A 19,457-nucleotide genomic window follows, 5' to 3' on the forward strand; every position below is an offset into this window, starting at 1 on the left:
AAGCTTGAGCTAAATGATTCATATCCCAAAGGCCACTTTGGCGTCAGAGGCTAGAGCCCACAGAAGCCCACCCCACTAAGTCCATCCCAAGATGCGGACCCTACGAAGTCCGTGTTATGATCAATGACATCTACAAATAGTCAGTATCGCGAGTTGGGCATCAATGGTACCACACTTGTACAATTATGGATGAGAAGAATAATGAAGATCATACCTTTCAAAGTGAGGAGGTGGCAAATGGAGTGGAAGCTTTTGCAAACAAGATACCCAAAGGCACTACATTCCAATTCTTTGCTAAGACACCTAATTCTAATATACCTCCTCTACCATTTGAGCCCCCGCCTAGAGTCGCATCTCAACTATATGAGGGGTATCAATTTGAGAGGCTAGTGGGTCATTTAAATACTTTTATTGAACAATCTATCAAGAAAAATACGTCTACCAAACGCTAACTGTTTGTGGACTTTTCATATGGGGAAACACCAACCTCCAGAAAGCCTATGTTTGAACCAAAAGAAAGGGTTGAATTTACCATGTACAACGGCATTAAGAGATCCAGATAAGCTTTTGAATTGGGTGAGGCATTTTGATCTGTAATTTTCTCAAGTATCTAAAACTACCCAAGAAAACTTTGCTTTGGCAAACCTACCCATGAAAAAGATGCTTTATTGTGGTGGCATGTTTGCCAAACCCAAGAGCAATCTATGAGAGTGGAATGGTTTACTCAAATCAAGCTTTTTGTCTTTGAGATATAAGAAAATCTCATCCTTAGATGGGGAAGATTAAGTAACATGAGAAAGAGAGTGTGACGGAGTTCATAGCTCATTTTTGGAACCTTTCATTGGAATTTATGGAGAAGAGTGAAGAAGATAAACTTGTTAAGTTCACGACAAGTCTTAAGCCAAGTATCTATTATGAACTTGAATTGTACTACAACTAAGCTGCGTAAAGTTATTAAGCTTGCTAAAATTGTCATATAGACATTAAATCCAAGAAGATATGATAATACCAAATGAAACCCCTGTCAAGGTTGTATGTCATGTGGAGTAGTGTTCTTTGGCTTCAAGATGGTATCTAGAACCTCTAACCCACATCACATTCCCTCGGGTTCATTGAGGTTATGGCTCTGTGGAGGTGCTCCCTTTGCAATGGAATCACAAGGGGTGGGAATGGATTGATGTGTGGGGCACCGAGAGAAGAGCCTCCCCTTCTTCGATACACGATTAGTAATGCCAAGAAGTTTCAACTTACTTGAGAGGCTCAAGGCCCACCAAAGCTGCTCATTGGGAGAATTTTCAGATTTCTGCAGATTTGCAAGCATCCTTTTGGAAGGAATACAATCAGATGTAAGTCGGAACTGATCACAATCCAGTGATACATTGCAACTAACAAATACAAATCAAAAAGTGTTCTCCATTCATTGACAACAAAAAAAGATCAGAGTAGAACTGATAAACATAGCATCATTGCAATCCGATTCATCTGTAATTATGTCCGACTATCAAGACTCATTCAATAGTTACATGCATATATAACTGAATAACTGTTTTAGGACGCTGACTATGACAACTAACCCCTATGGGTACTACTTAGGACTAGAGCTAGATATAGGTGCCTAGCTAACCCCTAACACCTAGCACTTCCGGTGGATAGGGTTTTTGATGTCAAAAAACCGTAGACACGAACCCTTTACATTAGATATTCTTTGTAAAAGTTCAGATCAATTCCTAGGCTATCCTTTCTAGTGATGAGCTCAAAATCTTCACCACCACTGTCTTCAGTGGACTGCTCAGGAACCTCAGTCTCAGAAGATTCTCTTGTTTTCTCTGCAGGTACCTCATGTCCAATCACTCTATTACGGTGTAAGATAGTGAAATGTCGAGCTTCAGGTTCTTTCTTCAGCTGCTAGCATATCTGCATCAGATTCTTTTACAATAGCCTTTACATCTCTGTCAGCACCATCTTTGATAACGGCATCTGCATCTTCAATATCTACTTCTTTACCTGCTCTTTTACCTGTATCCTGCACATCAAACACAGAAATCTGAAAATCAAGGTTAGTTTGAAGATCTGCTGCCTCTTTAGGTTCGCTTGGGTGTACTTCCTTTGCCTCCCTTAACTAAGCTTTGAGTTTTTCATTCTCTACCATAATCACATCTATTGTGTAAGCAACTGAGGTTCAGGTTCTTTCTTCAGCTGCTAGCATATCTGCATCAGATTCTTTTACAATAGCCTTTACATCTCTGTCAGCACCATCTTTGATAACGGCATCTGCATCTTCAATATCTACTTCTTTACCTGCATCCTGCACATCAAACACAGAAATCTGAAAATCAAGGTTAGTTTGAAGATCTGCTGCCTCTTTAGGTTCGCTTGGGTGTACTTCCTTTGCCTCCCTTAACTAAGCTTTGAGTTTTTCATTCTCTACCATAATCACATCTATTGTGTAAGCAACTAAGGCAAAAGCCTCATATGGTCTTTCAGCCACTACCATCAATCTTTTCTTCATACTGCTCCACATTGCTTGTGATGTTTCTATCAGTTGAGTCTTCAATTCACCAATTTCTGCTCTTGTCATAAACACTCCATCCACTTCATATGTCATAGCCTTGAGCTGGATCTCTACACCCTCCAATGCTTTAATTCTTTCTTTAGCAATCACTGCATCAAAATTTAAATCTACATAATCTTCAGATAGTCTTTGCAACTGAGTAAAAAATGCATCCTTCATTTCACTGGTAAACACACTTTTTGCATTGTCAATTGTTTAGTGAGCTCCTGAATCTCCTCTTCCTTCTGACTTTTATACTTTTCAAACTCCTTTTTCTGATTCAACACATGTTGCTTCAACTCCTTGATCTGGTTCTCTTCCTATTGGTTAACATCAATCTTTCTCTATAACTCCTGCTTATCCTTGGTAAAGCTTGAATTCGCACTGAATAATCTGTTTGCATTTCATTTTTCTGCTCTTGGAAATGTTTCAACACCTTCATGGCATGATCTACCTCTTTCATAGACACTTTCCCCGACAACCCTCTTCACAGACCACTCTCTGTGCCGTGCTTTGTTGTACCCTTGGTTCAGACAGTACAAGTAAACTGCTATCAAACTGTTCCCTAAGATTAGTTGCTAGTGCCTTTTTGACATTAAGCTTAATCTTCCTTTCTTTATGCATATTCTTCAACAGTTCACTACCTCCAATTGGTACATCCCACATACTTTAGCCAAGCTTTTCCCAAACACCATCTTGTGCGCTTCCTCAGAGGTATACTTGGCCTCTTTTAAATCCTCAACCACTTTCCACTTCTCATCTGTTGATACCTTCTGCATGCATGGATCTCTTTTTGCTCTGGTCCTAGTTTCTTCATCAATTTCTGGCATCTCCTTTATAATCACTGAAGATCTCTTTCCATATTCAAATAATGCTGTAATAAATGGACCAACTTTTGAGTGATTATTGGTACCTGTTAAAGTTTTCTTACCAACCTCTGTCATCAGCCTGTTATAGATTATGTCAGCCCACAAACTATTGTAGCCCTTCTCAGCTTCTCTCAATACCGAATAACTTTCCCTTGACATTGTTGTTATGATAAGCAATTGGACCCTCTCCAGGTTCCACTCGAGCTGTTGCCTTCTCATAGAATCTTGAACATTATACATCAGAAAATAATTTTTTGATGTTGCTGGCTGACCAAACTCCCGAAGCATGTCTGCCTCAACATATTTATCATAAGCTATTTCCTCTTGAATCAATGGTACCCGAAACACATGAGATATAATTCATGGTTTTGCCACCATACCTAGAGCTATGAGTCCTCCCGTCTTCTGAAATTCCTCATACTGAATTATTGTTGCCTCAAGTTGTGCCTTCTAGATATTCCATGGTAGACTGGCATACTCCATCAACCCGACCTCCTCCAACCAATTCGAATGGTGCTTCAGGTCCAGCGCAATTCGAAAATTTTTTAATGCACTTTGTCCAAAAGGTTTCTTCGTCGGCGGAGAAGCAGCTCTTCGACGGAATTATCTTCTTCTTCTTCGACAGTCATATCCACCTCTGGCTCTGGTTCAGCCACCTCTTTGACTCGTTGACTCTAACGCGTTGGCTGCAGCACACGATTCCTTCCCCTGTTCTCTTCTATCTCAGCAACCTCACTTAGCAAGTGTACTTCAGTGTCTTTTACTCCAGCGACTTTTGACAGTAGTCGAAGATCCGCGTGAGGAATATATCCCTGTGAAAACTGAACCGAACTACCGTCCATACAGTCGGCACAACTCACAAAACTCCTTGAGACCACAAGGCGTTGCACTTTGACAAGTCGAGTGAACTCAGAGCTCTCCCGCACACAAGTCTAAGAATGCATGCTCCAACATACTATCTTCTAATGCCACATCGGTTATCACTTTGTAGAATAATTGCGCCCCTTGGTCGGCTTCTCAACCTTTGCAAAACATCATCTCCAGATGAACCTTCCGTATGACCACTTCCTTCCCTTGTGCCAAATATCACCTCCACGTGCAATCGTACAATACTTGTTATAACCTTACTCGGACCTACGTCGAACATGAGTCGAAACTCCTCTAGAATCGGATTTAGATCGAGCCCCCGCCGGATCATCTACAGGTCGGACAATCGTCCAATCGGTTTTATGTCGAACCAAAAATGGATCATTTGTGTGTCGGAAGTCGATCAGAGCTCGAACGGGTCAGAACACAATTGGACTTCCGCGGAGTCGGACCCTAGTCGGGGATTAAACCATCTCTCATGTAGCCTTCTGTAACACACTATCTTCTAACTACAGGCAGATCACGGGAGTAGCACCAAATTTGTTCCACCCAGCCAATCTTGCTGCAGCGTGAGCGTTGACGGAGAAAATCAGATCAAAAACATACGTGAACAGTCCCTTCTCCATCTCTCACTAACTCCAACAAGCCCCATCTCCCTAGATGGATCTAGATGCCACATGTCATCATCATAGGGCCTTCCTAATGCAACATTTCACCCCTCACTTGGGAAGCTTTAATTTCCTTTGCCCTAGGCACATTTCTTGCATTAGGCCCTTAGCCTTAGATCCACCTAGTCTGGTGCTATCAACCCTCACCTAGGACCTTGACATTAATTCCCTCTCGATCATTTACATAAAGCGCAAACAAATATATTACAAACATAGATCCTTTAAGGGAAATGTCGACTAATTCTTCCGAGGTCATGCTATCTCGGCTAGAGCGTAACATTCCTTTCCTCTTCAGACATCAGCGTCCTCGATGATAAAATATGGGAACACTCTCCGCAACTGGTATACGGATTTCCAGGTAGCTTCGGATAGAGGCTGACCATGCCATGCAACCAACACCGTGGGTATCTTCCGATTTCGTATTTGCATTGTTCCTCGGTCCAGGATTCTTGTTGGTTTGCGCCTTGCATTATCCTCTATCTCCTGAAACAAAACCACACCTTTGATTAGTGAGTCACCTGTATGGAAAATTTTCTTTAAGTGCGAAACATGAAAAACCGGGTGCACCTTACACCCCTGTGGTAATTCTAATTTATAGGCTACCTTGCCTATTCTCTTTAGAATCAACCACGGCCCACAGTATCGAGGTGATAACTTAGCACACTCTCCTGAAGTTAACGACTTCGAGTGCGAAGGAACTCTGAGAAAAACTTTTTCTCCTTCCTTAAATACTCTTATAGACCGGATTTCATCCGCATACACCTTTGCTCTATCCATAGCCTGGCGGATATTAGCTCTCGCAAGTGCTAGCATCTCCCGCATCTGAACCACGAAGTTCGCGGCACTAGGCACTTTCTGAGGTATTCCAACTATAGTTGGATTCGCTGGTCTATAACCATAGTTCAGCTCAAACGGACTGAACCCTGTAGAGGAATGTTTTCTATCATTGTAGGAAAACTCTAACAATGGCAACCACTTGTCCCATGTATGTTGCCTCAATGACACATATGCTCTCAGCATATCCTCTAAAGTCTGATGACTCTCTCCGTTTGACCATCCGTCTCACGATGATCCCCACTACTCATTCCCAACTCAGTCCTTAATGTGTCAAATACCGCTGTCCAAAAATGACCGGTAAACCTGACATCTCTGTCTGACACTATGGATCTAGGCAATCCATGCAGACGAAATATATGTCTAATAAACAAATCCGCCACTTGCGGGGCACTAACAGACTCTCTAGTCGGAATGAAGTGAGCCATCTTGGTTAGACAATCAACCACCACAAGGATAGAATCATACCCTCCCTGTGTTGTAGGCATCCCTACAATAAAGTCCATGGAAATGCTCTCCCACTTACCTAGTGGTACTTCCAAGGGCAATAAAAGTCCGGGTGGCTTTACCCCTTCGGCCTTACTTACCTGACACGAAAAACACCGTGTCACATATTCATGAATATGCTTTTTCATCTTTGGCCAAAAGAAATCTCGCTTCACGAGATCATATGTCTTCTCGACTCCTAGGTGTCCCGCACATGGGTTATCATGCCACTGTCGAATGACTCTCTGCCTAAGATCATTCTGACCATTTACTACAACCTTGCCATTTCTTTTCAGCATACCATCCCTTATGGTATATCTTGCATATGTTTGGCCTTTTCTAGATGCAAGGTCATCCTTTTCGTTTTCCCCGGGTTTTAACATATGAGCTTTAGGCCATAAGCTCTGGACAAACTCGTCCACCTTTTGAGTTTCTCTGATCTCGGTCATTAGAGCATGCTCTAATACCGTGAAACTCATATTGTGCCTAATGCGAGACAACGCATCAGCAATCTTATTATCCTTCCCTCTTCGGTACCGAATCGTTAAATTAAACTCCTGCATGAGCTATGCCCACCTAGCTTGGCGGCCACTCAAGTCAGGCTGTTTACAAAAATGTTTCAGAGTATCATGATCCACATCCACATAAAACTCTGAACCATACAAATAATGCCTCCATGTTTTCAAAGCATGGATAACAGCATACAACTCCAATTCATGAGTTGGCCGATTCCTCTGAGAGGGAGAAAGCTTCTTGCTTTCAAAGGCTATTAGCCTTCCCTCTTGAAGGAGAACTGCTCCTACCGCAATGCCACTTGCATCGATTTCCAGGAACAATGGTTCCTGGGGATCAACTATTTTTAACACCGGTCCCGTGACCACAGCTTGTTTTATGGTGTTAAAACTTTCTTGTTGATTATGTCTCCATATAAAAGGTACTTTATCTGAGGTCAGATCAGTCAATGGCGACACTATTCGGAATATCCTTTGATATGCCTTCTATAAATTGGACAAATCCCAAGAATGATCGCAACGCGGTCAGATTCTGAGGGATTGGCCAAGTCAGTATCGCAGCCACTTTCTTTGGATCCATTTCTATCTCCTCTGGAGTAATTATGAATCCTGATTATTCAAGTCTAACCATACATAGTACAATTTTCTTTTTATTTACATACAGACTCGCTTTTCTCAAAGTATTGAACACTATTCTTAAGTGTTCACGATGCTCAGTAATACTTTTACTGAACACTAGAATATCGTCAATAAAATGTACTACAAACTTTCCGATATACGGATGTAGTAAATCGTTCATAAGCATGATGAATGTAGCTGGAGCATTGGTAAGTCCGAAGGGCATTACCAAAAACTCATAATGACTAAACCTGCTTCTAAAAGCGGTTTTATGCACATCCTCGGCTCTAATCCGGATCTGATGGTAGCCACACTTAAGATCTATCTTGCTGAAAATCACGGCTCCATGTAATGCATCTAGCAAATCATCAATCCGAGCCATCGGATACCTGTGCTTAACAGTGATATTATTCAATGCTCTGTAATCTATACAGAGGCGAAACGTATCATTCTTTTTCTTCTTTAATATCACTGGCGAAGCAAAAGGTGAGAAACTTGGTTGAATCCGCCCCAACTTGAGGTATTCTTCCAGTTGTCTACGCACCTCCGCCTCTTCAGTAAAACTCATTCTATAGGGAGGTCTATTTACAGGTTCTGCCCCCGGGATCAGTTCAATCTTATGCTGAACATTCCGCTCTGGAGGTAATTCATAAGGTAGTTCATCCCTAAAACATTCAGAGAACTCCTCTAGCCAGCTTGGCCATCTCACCACTTTGCGCAACATCAGTGCTAGCTGAAGAATCATCAACCGGCTCTACCGATGCCGTACAAAGGAATAAAAACTCTTCTTGAGCTATTCAGATTTCCGTCACGGAAACCAACGGTCCCTGAGGTACATCTTTTTCACCTCGCAAGACATAAAGCACATCATTCATCTTGAATTGATATACATGCTTTTTCCAATCAATGGCTGCATTCTTCCTAGAATGCCACACCATACCCAGGGCTATATCTGCATGAGCAAGCTTAGTTATTTCAAAATCAAGCTTCTCAGCATAGTCCTGAATACGAAGCTTCAACTGGGTAACCCTTTGGTCCCATACTTCAGTTGAACTTCCATTTGCCATCCTGACTGTATACGCATAGTCAGATGGGCTAGTCTTTAACTTCAGCCTCTTCACAAGCTTGGAGTTAATTACATTGTAAGTTGACGCCGAGTCAAACAACACAATGACATCATGATTGGCCACTCGCCCTTTCATTTTAATTAACTCCGTATCATTAAAGGCTGTATAGCCCGTTGTTGTTATCAGGTGCACTCGTTACTAGCTTAGCAACAGACACACAGAACAAATAAGGTACTGACCTATGAGAAGATCCCGCTAGATGAATCTGCATCTCTTCCGCTCTGGGACTTCCCTCCATCTCCACGTCGCATTCTGAGACTACCATCTAAGCCATCCGACAATCCTTATTACGTGGACAATCCTTCCACTGATGAGGCTGAAGGCAACCAAAACACAAGCCTTCTCTCCTCGCCTTTTCTCTTTGCTCTGGGTTTAAGGGAGACTTTGACCAAGCCCGGGCTGCCATTGGTGTTACTTTCCTCTTCACTCCAATGGTGGTACTTGACTTAAGAGTTTCAGCTGGTTTCGCGTGCTTGGCTTGACCACTCGGCTAAGAACCACTCCCTTTACTAATCCATTTATTCTTAAACCCAGATTTCTTCTGGTACCCATACTGGGTTCCGACCTGTGCAAACCCACTTGGCCTGCTGCCCTTGACATCTTCGAGGGCTATGGCTATTGCATCATCCAACGTGTTCGCATACTTAGCCCGAACTTCAATTTTAATCCGATCATTCAATCCAAATATGAAATCTTTCACTTGGATTGATTGAGGCAGGGGTTCATCAACCTTCATTACGCTCTCTCGAAACTTATCAGTGTATTCTGCCACTGACAAATTTCTCTGACGAAGGTTTCTATATTGATCCCAAGCTCGGGATGCTTCGTCAGGAGGTGAGAAGTGTTTCATGAATTCTCTTTTAAACCCCTCCCAGATAGTGGATGCTATACCATCTTTTTGTTGTTTAATCCACCACCGATCCGCTGCCTCACTAAACATGTGGGTGGCCTCGCAGATCTTCTTGATATCATTCCTGATTTCACAAATGGCGAACGCCTCGTCCCATTTGTGTAACCAGGTCTCAATGACATCAGAACTACGGTCATTCATCCGACCAGAATACTTTTCCGGCCTATAATTGGCAATATTAGGTACTTTAGCCTTCCTAGGCTCGACCGTATGGACACTAGACTCCGGTTCCATTGGAGCCTTTCCCTTCTCATCTCGAGAAGGTCTGGCAGACATACTGTGTATCACTCTTCTAAGTGCAGACTGCTGCCCTGCATTAGCCTGTAACTGTTGCGCTAATAACTGCTGCAAGGCATCCTCAAGTAATGCAATCCTGCCAGATAAGGTGTGAGCTACTGGGCGCGACACCTGCTGGGTCGGCCGGACTCCTGACTCACCAGGGTCCCTTCTGGAAGCCCCTTCTTCTGCTTCCATTCAGGTCAATGGGTGTGTTTTTTTTTTTTTTTTTTAATATAAATTAACACCACTAAAACATTGCCTTTACAAACTGACAAAATTCAGTATACTGACATTCTGACACGATTCCCTATACTAGGCAATACCTGCAATCCCAGATTCACACTAACTAGGCATTTGACACAAGCATATATCCAAATCTCGCTTTTCCCTATACTAGGGAAATTTCTGCAAACTAACTCTGACTGAAGCACACAGGCACATACCCAAGCATAATCTTTCCCTACTATGAACCACAAGTCTATATACGGACTGGCTATCCCTTTATGCACCTTGAATATTTACGAGACCCTCTTGACATAAGCGGAGCATCAACAAAGACTAATCAGGGAAAAAAACACAGAGTTGACGAAAGCTCCTTGGTTGATTGCTCCTACCTCTCGATTTGATACCCCTGTGATACCAAAGGAACCAGACTGTATACACGCCTCAGCTCTCACGAACAAATGATACGCTCTCTTTTTTTTTTTTGCCAAAGTGTAGCTCTCTGTTTGGAATCTATCTCAGCCTACGAGCTGCCTGCGTGGCCTTGGAGGGCTTTGACTGTACGTCCGCCAAGGAAGCAGGTCGAAATCTACTACAAGCCAGACAGCCACGTAGCACATTGAAGGCTTCCCGTAACAAGAGCCCCTGTTAAGCCCGAGCAATTATTACGAACAGTGTGGGAGGACCACCACACCGTTCGTCGTCACGGGCAACAACCCCTCCAAAATTCGTCAATCACGTTTCGTCACTCTTCACGTATCGCTTCGCAGGTCAGCGCCGATCAAATCTCACGAACAATTCTATCTCTGTAATCCGTCAAATCAGCCCGTTGCGTGGAGGTCACGAGCCCCTTGACTTCTTTTTTTTTTCCGTTGGACGTCACGCGTAGCAAATTCGTCACACCTATGCTCCAAGCCTGCTGTCCACTACCAACGAGCAACTATACGCTTCACGTTCCGTCACCCAGATCCTCTCTCACCTAGCCCACACTATCTTCTAACTACAGGCAGATCATGGGAGTAGCACCAAATTTGTTCCACCCAGCCAATCTTGCTGCAGCGTGAGAGTTGACGGAGAAAATCAGATCAAAAACATACGTGAACAATCCCTTCTCCATCTCTCACTAACTCCAACAAGCCCCATCTCCCTAGATGGATCTAGATGCCACATGTCATCATCATAGGGCCTTCCTAATGCAACATTTCACCCCTCACTTGGGAAGCTTTAATTTCCTTTGCCCCTAGGCACATTTCTTGCATTAGGCCCTTAGCCTTAGATCCACCTAGTCTGGTGCTATCAACCCTCACCTAGGACCTTGACATTAATTCCCTCTCGATCATTTACATGAAGCGCAAACAAATATATTACAAACATAGCTCCTTTAAGGGAAATGTCGACTGATTCTTCCGAGGTCATGCTATCTCGGCTAGAGCGTAACACCTTCTATCATTTGCTTAATTCTCCAGTAACACTGTCACAATCTCCTTATGTATGAATAAAATCATTATGATATTTCTCCATGTTGACAAACAAGCGAGTCAGTCGGATTTGTGAAACCTGCCAGAACCGTATTATCTGCATCACCCCCACTTGTAGTCTTATCTTCATCATTTGTTTATTTTCCACTTGACAAATGCAAATCATTACTCCCCCCATGCTTGTGTTTACACATACTTTGTCTCCAACCACCTTCTGCTTTGGTTGAGTTAGATCATTCCCAAAATATGGTTTAAGCCTAAAACCATTGACTGATTTAGGGAAAGTATTGCCATGCAAATCACTTACTAGAAATGTTCCTTGACTGAGCACTTCCACAATTCTATAAGGTCCATCATATCTCAATCTTAATTTTCCTAGATGAAGTCCAAGCTAAGAATTATACATCAACACCAAATCACCTATTTTGAATAGTTTGAATTTCATATTCCTAGTAATCCAAGCTTGTCTTCTTCTTTGAATAATCTCAGAAATGCCTGAACTGATAATTTTGTGCTCATCCAACTTCAGCAATTGCTGAATTCTGAAATTTATGGATTCTTCAGGAGATAACTTGTGTTCAGCAGCAATTCTTAGGCTCCCCACAATAAACTCCATTGGAACAACTGCCTCTATGCCATACACCAATCTGAAAGGAGTCATTCCTATGGTTACTGAAAGCTGTTCTAAAAGCCCACAGAACTGAATCTAGCTTCTGATCCCAGTCCTTAGGATTATCCTCAACTGTCCTTCTGAAAATGTTCATAATTATTTAATTGGAGCTCTCAGCCTGTCCATTACCCTGTGGATAATATGCTGTAAATTTCTTATGCAACATCATGTGAGTCTTAGTTAGCTTTGCAATGACCTTATTGATAAAATGAGTACCCCTATCAGACACTATCTCAATTGGTATTCCAAACTATTATGATAGAAGAAATTAGTAACACTTCTTCCATTATTATCTTTCAAGACTACTACCTCAACCCACTTATTTATTATCTGTGTACTTGGCTGCTGGCTTAATTGAACCAATAAAATCCAAGCCCCATTTCTGAAAAGGTTCAAGTTAAAGAATAGGTTGATGAGGCATCCTCTCCTTTGGTGAAGGTTTCCCATCTCTCTGACATGCTAAACACTCCTTTGCATATTGATGAGCATCTTTGAACACTGTCGGCTACCACAGGCCTGCTTGCATAATCTTTCTACCTGTGACCTCCCCTGAGAAATGTCCTCCCGCACTTCCAGCATGTGCCTTCCGTCAACACTGCCTGCTGCTCATGAACTGGTACACATCTTCTAATAATCAATACCTCTTTTATAAAGTACACCAGCAATAACAATATAAGGCTTACTTTATAACACCATTTTCTTTTTCAAATCCCTTGACAAAGAATCAGGAATCAGTCCATCACTAAGAAAAAACAGCATCCGATCATACCAATCTTTTGGATCATCCATTCGAATCACGAACACATCTGCATCTAATAGTTGATCTGGTACTCCAACAGGATCTTCTTGTGTGATAAGTCTACTCAAGTAATCAGCAATTGCATGCTGTCTCCCTGGTGTATGAATTATCTGATAATCAAATTCCTGCAACAACAACATCCACCTTGCAAGTCTTCCCGTTAGTTGTGGTTTAGTTACCAAATAGATCAAAGCTTAGTGGTCACCATGGAATACAACCTTATTACCAAGTAGGTAATGTATGAGCTTGTGTAAAGAGCTCCTCTTTCAGTGACTGCATAATTCTTTTCAGCCTTTGTCAACACTCCGTTGGCATGATAAATAGGTCGCAATCATTTTTTATGCTTGTTTTGCATAAATACTGCTCCAACTGCCACATCAGAGGCATCTACAAACACATAAAAGGGTAACTCCCTATCTAGAAGTTGTAGGATAGGAGCTACTACCAACATCTTCTTTAAAACATCAAATGCTTGCTGCTGCTCCAATCCCATACATATTTTACTCCCTCTCTTGTCAATTTAGTGAGTGGCATACATACATGTGAGAGATACCTCAGAAATCTGCTATGCCATTTGATTTGGCCAATAAACCTAGACAATGCTTTGACATTCTTAGAAAACAAAGCTTTCTGTATGACAGATACCTTCCTTGGATCAATAGCCATTCCATCCTCAGATATGATGTGCCCCAATAACACATCTCTTTCCACAACAAAAGCACATTTACTTGGATTCAAGCTCAATCGAGCCCTCTGACATTTCTCAAAACATAATTTGAGATGATCCAAATGGTTTGATCTCTTACCAAAGACATCCTATCCCCATGCTATACCCACCGGACCCAGGAAGAGTGATAGGAGAACTCAGCCCGCCGAATCTCCATGTCTTGAAGGTCAAGGCGAGCGCTCTCGAACCTGTCTCTAAGCCACTGAGAACTTGGGTCTTGCTCCCTAAGCCGCTCTAGGGAGGCGAAGTCTCTCCTCAAAGCCCACTCGCGCTCCTAAAGAGTTCTCCTCCGCCTAAGGGCGTGAGCCTACAACTCCTCACTACTCCTCTGGATCGCATCGGCCATCCACGAAGCCCAACCCTCGCACGGTGTCATCTCTGACTGCTCTCAAATCCCTACTATGACCTACTGGATCTCCTCATCCTACAAGAGGTCCTTTGGAATGCAAACCCCCTTCTGGGGAAGACCTCGACGGATCTAAGTGAAGTACAAGAATCCCACCTCTGTGCAGTGCCCAGTCCCCAACATAGAAACGGTCTAGTCTCTCAAGCAGTCCATCATGTCTCCTCTGTCCGAAGGAGAAGAGGAGGCTACCAGGTATCCTGCTGAAATCTGGCTCTCGCCACGGGTCTCTGTCACTAATCATGAAAATGAACTGCTCCCACGTGCTACGCTCTGCTGCTGGCATCTAAGAGAAGGAGGCACCCCCCTGCTTGTCTTCCGCAAACTCCAAGTTGTTGAAGTCCCCTCCAACAATCCAAGAGTCTACATCCAAGAGTCTGCTCGATACCACCCGTCCACCCCCGAGCTATCTCACTCTCACTCTCACTCTCACTCTCACTCTCACTCGCATGAAGATGTTCAAATCAGATGATCAAATGATAAAATCGCAATCACACTCTCACTCTCACTCTCAAAATATCTTGATCTTATCTTCTTCTTTGCGCTGCCTCGATTCACGTGCGCTATTGTCACTTTCACAGCGCCTCGATATGCGTGCCTTCTCTTCGCTCAAGTAACCTCAAGATGCGTGCCTTCTCTTCTCTTTCGCTCAGCCTTGATATGCGTGCATTGGATTGTGTGTTCTCTGTCTCACGATCTCCTCTTCTTTTATAGCCTTTCACGACTCCAAAAAAAAGACGGCCAAAAACAACTTTTCTCGAAAAGCGTGTGTGTGCTTTTGACCTTCTTTTAGTGTGCGCTTTTGATAGCAAACGCGTACGGAATCTTGACATCTCTCTCTTCTTTTTTTCTTTTTTTTTAAAGGGCATGAAAACGGCCTGTTCGGAGCATCACCACGCCTACCTCGTAGATCCAATGGACAAGCTCAATAGCTCATCTCGAAGATCGGAGCCTCTTCTTTCCCTTTGCATTTGACCTTGCATGGCTAACTCTTCAATCTCGACCTCCGTCTAATGCTTGCAACTCTTGACACGGAAATCTAAATGCACTTTTAGCTCAAAACCACTTTGTTAGCAACTTTTGACCTCCATACAAGCATGCAAACGAGTGAACCACAAATTTTTCACTAGGACAAAGTTTTTCTACTCAACAAGATCTAAAACTCTCTCATACAAAGTTTCTTCAAATTATCTCTCTAACCAACTCAAAATCAAGCCGCAAAATCCAGCCGACACCATAATGGACAAAAACCAAAATTTTTCGGCCAACACCAAACTTTCCCAAAACCTTCAAAACATCAAAAACATCCTTTTTGAACACTATCTGTGATATATATTCCAAAATATTTCATATACAAAATTGGAGCGTCACACTCTGTTCTTTTGGCTTTCTATTCACGGAGGGATTGCAATGAACTTGTGAAGATCAAGGCTCTGGAATGACCCTAAGTGTTCTCAATGTCATTCTACAGTTGAGGTAATTCAGCATTGCCTTTGGGAGTGCAGACAGGCGAGGATGATGTGGAAGGGTGTTGCTTAGATCTTATGTACTTTTCATAGATCACCCTTCTTCATGACCTAGGGCTCAATTGCTTGGCTATCTCTTACAAGGCCTCAGGTTTTCTTCGAGGGACATGACTCAGATGGGGCTTTTTCCGTTTGACGACATGTAGTAGAGTCATGTTCTCTCCAGGATGTTTCATTCACTCCTTGCAGAGTTGCACATGTTTCTATAGGCACCTCATGGGAGATTCTGGCTAGTATTGCAGCATGCATATTTGCAAAGCTAGATGTACAGAGGCAATGGATGGACCCTAGGTTCACCCTTCACAAACATTGGCCAGTATATGGACTGATACTATACATACTTTGATGGCCGTCTCGGCGAGCATGCGGGGGTCATCGAGAGCAACCTCTGCTAGGAGGGATATATTTTTCAGAGTATGGAGGGGATCGTCTTTCTTCTTTGATTCTGCTTCAGGGTTGAGGTGGCATTTTCAGCATCAACCCTGGTTATTTGCTAGCTCTTTTTGAGATTTGGTTTTTCTCACCCATATGCAATGCTGAATAGACTCATCAACAAAAAGGCAACGAGGACACGAACCTCGATCTCCACTAGTTCACTCCAATCCTTGCATGAATAGAGAGCCAAAAGAAAAGAGTGATTTTTTCTATTCCTAAGCGATTTCCATAGCCTCTTCCAAATCTGAAAATTTTCCCAATGAGGGGCTCTGGTGGGCTTTTAGCCTCTAAGGCTGACCTAGAACCTCCTAGAATTACAAACCGTAGGGGAGGCTCTTCTCTCGGTGCCTCGCACCAATCTTTTCTCGGGTTCCCACTTCAAGTACTTTATCGGCACACCTTTGTAAAGCCAGATTCTCCATGATCCCAAATGTGACCCTGGGTTAGTGTCTAGGTACCATCCTGACTCCCAAAAACATTGTTAGGGAATGTGAATGCTAGCCTTGTCTCCCCCTCCCTTTTAGGGATTAGGCATATCTATTTACAATAAAGAGAAGAGAGCATTTGTACAGAATCAATAATATATTGCGATACAAATTGGATGGAAGTATTTACGAGCAAATGCACACCCCTTTGCATGAAGCCGCATTTGCAATACATCCACAATATCACATGCATGCTCACTATCCAGGGCATGGTCATGGCACTATTCTACTAGTCTAATTCATGTGCCTTTTTCGATTGTCACATAGATATTTGCACTCATAATGTCAATCACTCTAGGGCAGCCAATCGGATCCTAGTATGGCATCTATGTGTGTGTTTGATGCATTCTGATTGGGCAGACTATGTCGTGTGCCACATAGGAGGGGGTTGAACGAGGAGGCTTCACCCTCACACCTCCTCGCCTTCTTATGCTAGGGTGAGCTAAGTGTTGGATTCATTGATGACTTTGTAGCAGTTGCTGCATTTTTCGTTTGGTGCATCCATTGTAGCCAGTGATTGGCATTCCATTTGCAGCAATTCATTACATGTGCATTCCCAAGGATCCCTATCTCTATTGGAGAAGATAATTGCTCTGAGGAGCCTCTCTCCATTGGAGGGGTTCCTATGAAAGAGGCACCACCTAGCCTGTCTTGAGCAATTTATAGGTTGTTGAAGTCGCCTCCGACAACCCAAGGGTCAATATTTGGCAAACAACTTGTAAGCTGGCACCTTAGTTCTCTTTCATGTTTGTAAGTGGGAGGGTATAATTGAATATCCCAATTCTAAGATCACCTATTCTCAAGCCCATCCAAACTGCTCGTCCACTGATCAGCCCTCCCTAGTAAAATACAGCACATCCAAGGACCGGACTGATTGAGATAAAGAACCCTCCATCCCGTTTTATGTCCAAGGACCAGAAATGATTGAGATAAAGAACCCTCCATCCCGTTCCGTTTCCAAGGACTGATTGAGATAAAGAACCCTCCATCCCGTTCCATTTCCAGAAATACCATCCCATTGTTAGGGACAAGTCTTGGTGGGCCTCTCCCTAGGAGGAGGAGCCCACTCTCAAGAATATCTGAATGTTAAAACATGTGCTCTTGGAGCGTAACAGTGTCCAGGGGGTCCCTACAAGGGCTCTTTGTAGCTCCTAGCAAAGAATCAGTGCCATGGCTGCTTTTTGGCACAATCATAAATCCGTAGTCTTGGAGGGTGACAATCCAGATTAGTACAGCATCGTTTAGGGTATCACCTTGCAGCCCCAGACCAAATGTTGAAGCTCCAAGAATGCAAGCAAGAGAGAAAAATTTTGACTTATGTGGATAAAGCTCTCACAATCAGAGATGGACAACATGTGCAAGTGTGTGTAAAAGAGACACACAAGACAAGACAATTCTATCTTTATACACTTCATTTTTAAGGTTTATAGAATCTAGTGCCACATGCAGGTTAAAATTTTTTATCAATCAATTGTATTCGCAAGCTGCCCTAGCTGAGATTAACTGAGGTCTTTTATTAAGAACGACCATTGGTTGGTCCCAAAAGGGCATCCCAAGTACTAAACTTAAGCTTTACTTTCTAACACTCTCCCTTAATGCTTAATACTTATTTTTATATCTTGAAGCCCAAGTATAGTCCTGCACCATTCAAACTTCTTGTGTTTCAGCTGTTTTGTGAAGATATAAGCTTCTTGTTGATCTGTAGGACAAAAGATGAGATCCACCCCTATGCCGCAACTTTTCCCTTATCAAGTGTACTACACTTTAATGTGTTCCATCCTGGCATGAAACACCAGAATTTAAGCAAGCAAATACAGATTCTGTTACCACAAAACACAGCTGTACGTTTTGTTTGTGGCATTCCAATTTCCCTCAGCCATATGGCTTCACACGTACTTATGCTTGCGGCTTTGTACTTCATTTCGGTAGATGATAATGCAACCATTTGTTACTTTTTACTACTCCAAGTTACTGCATTTGAACTCAATGTAAAAAAAAACCTGTAGTAGATCTCCTATTATCCACTGAGCCTGTCCAATTGGCAAATCAGTAAGTTCATGTAGCTCAAGCTCATCAGATCTAGTATACACTATGCCTAGATCAAGTGTAGTCTTCAAATATGTCAAAACTTTCTTGGCTGCTGTCCAATATAACTTGGCTGCTGCATAAACTGACTCACTTTGTGCACTGCATATGCTATGTTAGCCTCATACTTGGCAAGTATATATGGGATGTCCATAAGCTGCCTATATAAGTAACATCAACTGAAGCTGAACTATCACTCAGCCTGTTTGTGCAATCCATGGGAGTCTTCTAATTTAAATTCATGATGTTAAACCTTTTCAAAATGTCCTTCAGATATTTAGTCTAGGAGAGAATAATTATATCCTTAAGCTACCATGCTTAGTGCATTCTACCAAGATCTGTCATCTCAAGTGACTGTCAAATCAGGTTTCACACATGCAACTAATGCATCGTTACTACCAGATTCACATAAACTACCACAAGCACCAGATCTACATTTTTTCTCATGTAGTAAAGGTTTGGGTCTGCAAAACTCTTTCTCACCTTAAACCCTTGCTCAAAGTGGCAGTGGTATCATTCATGGATCCTGTAGGACGAGGACATCTCTTCAGTACATGCTCCGCGATGTCCACCTCCTGTTGTCAAGAGAAGGCTCTCACGAGACGGGGCGTACAAGTTTAGCAAGCCAACCTTATGCCCACCAATCAATAGAATAATCCACTAGGCCCTAGAGGGATCAATAACCCCATGTCCAACCACCAAGGGAAGCATTGAAGAAGAAACATAAATGCAAGTACCTCCCCTAGTGCCTAAGGCAGGCGATCAAAACGTATGTCCAAAAAGCAACTTGCCTAACTAGGCACAATCTCTGGCATCCAATTTGTGTTCCTGAAGGAAAAGTATGTCTACGGGGCCCCCAGTAACACCTAGATGAAGCTGGTTACGAATCAGCTACCTATGGCAGCA

General features: G+C 42.7%; 1 protein-coding gene across 3 annotated transcripts in view; it reads right to left on the bottom strand.

The window, feature by feature from the left end:
* Positions 1-19,457, bottom strand: part of LOC147886958 (histone deacetylase 5-like) — a 287,587-nt gene that overhangs the window by 218,890 nt on the left and 49,240 nt on the right. The window lies entirely within an intron of this gene.

This window comes from Dipteris shenzhenensis, chromosome 23 (genome assembly GCF_047967505.1).
Source record: "Dipteris shenzhenensis isolate YYH24624 ecotype China chromosome 23, Dip_SZ_1.0, whole genome shotgun sequence".
Lineage (NCBI taxonomy): Eukaryota > Viridiplantae > Streptophyta > Polypodiopsida > Gleicheniales > Dipteridaceae > Dipteris > Dipteris shenzhenensis.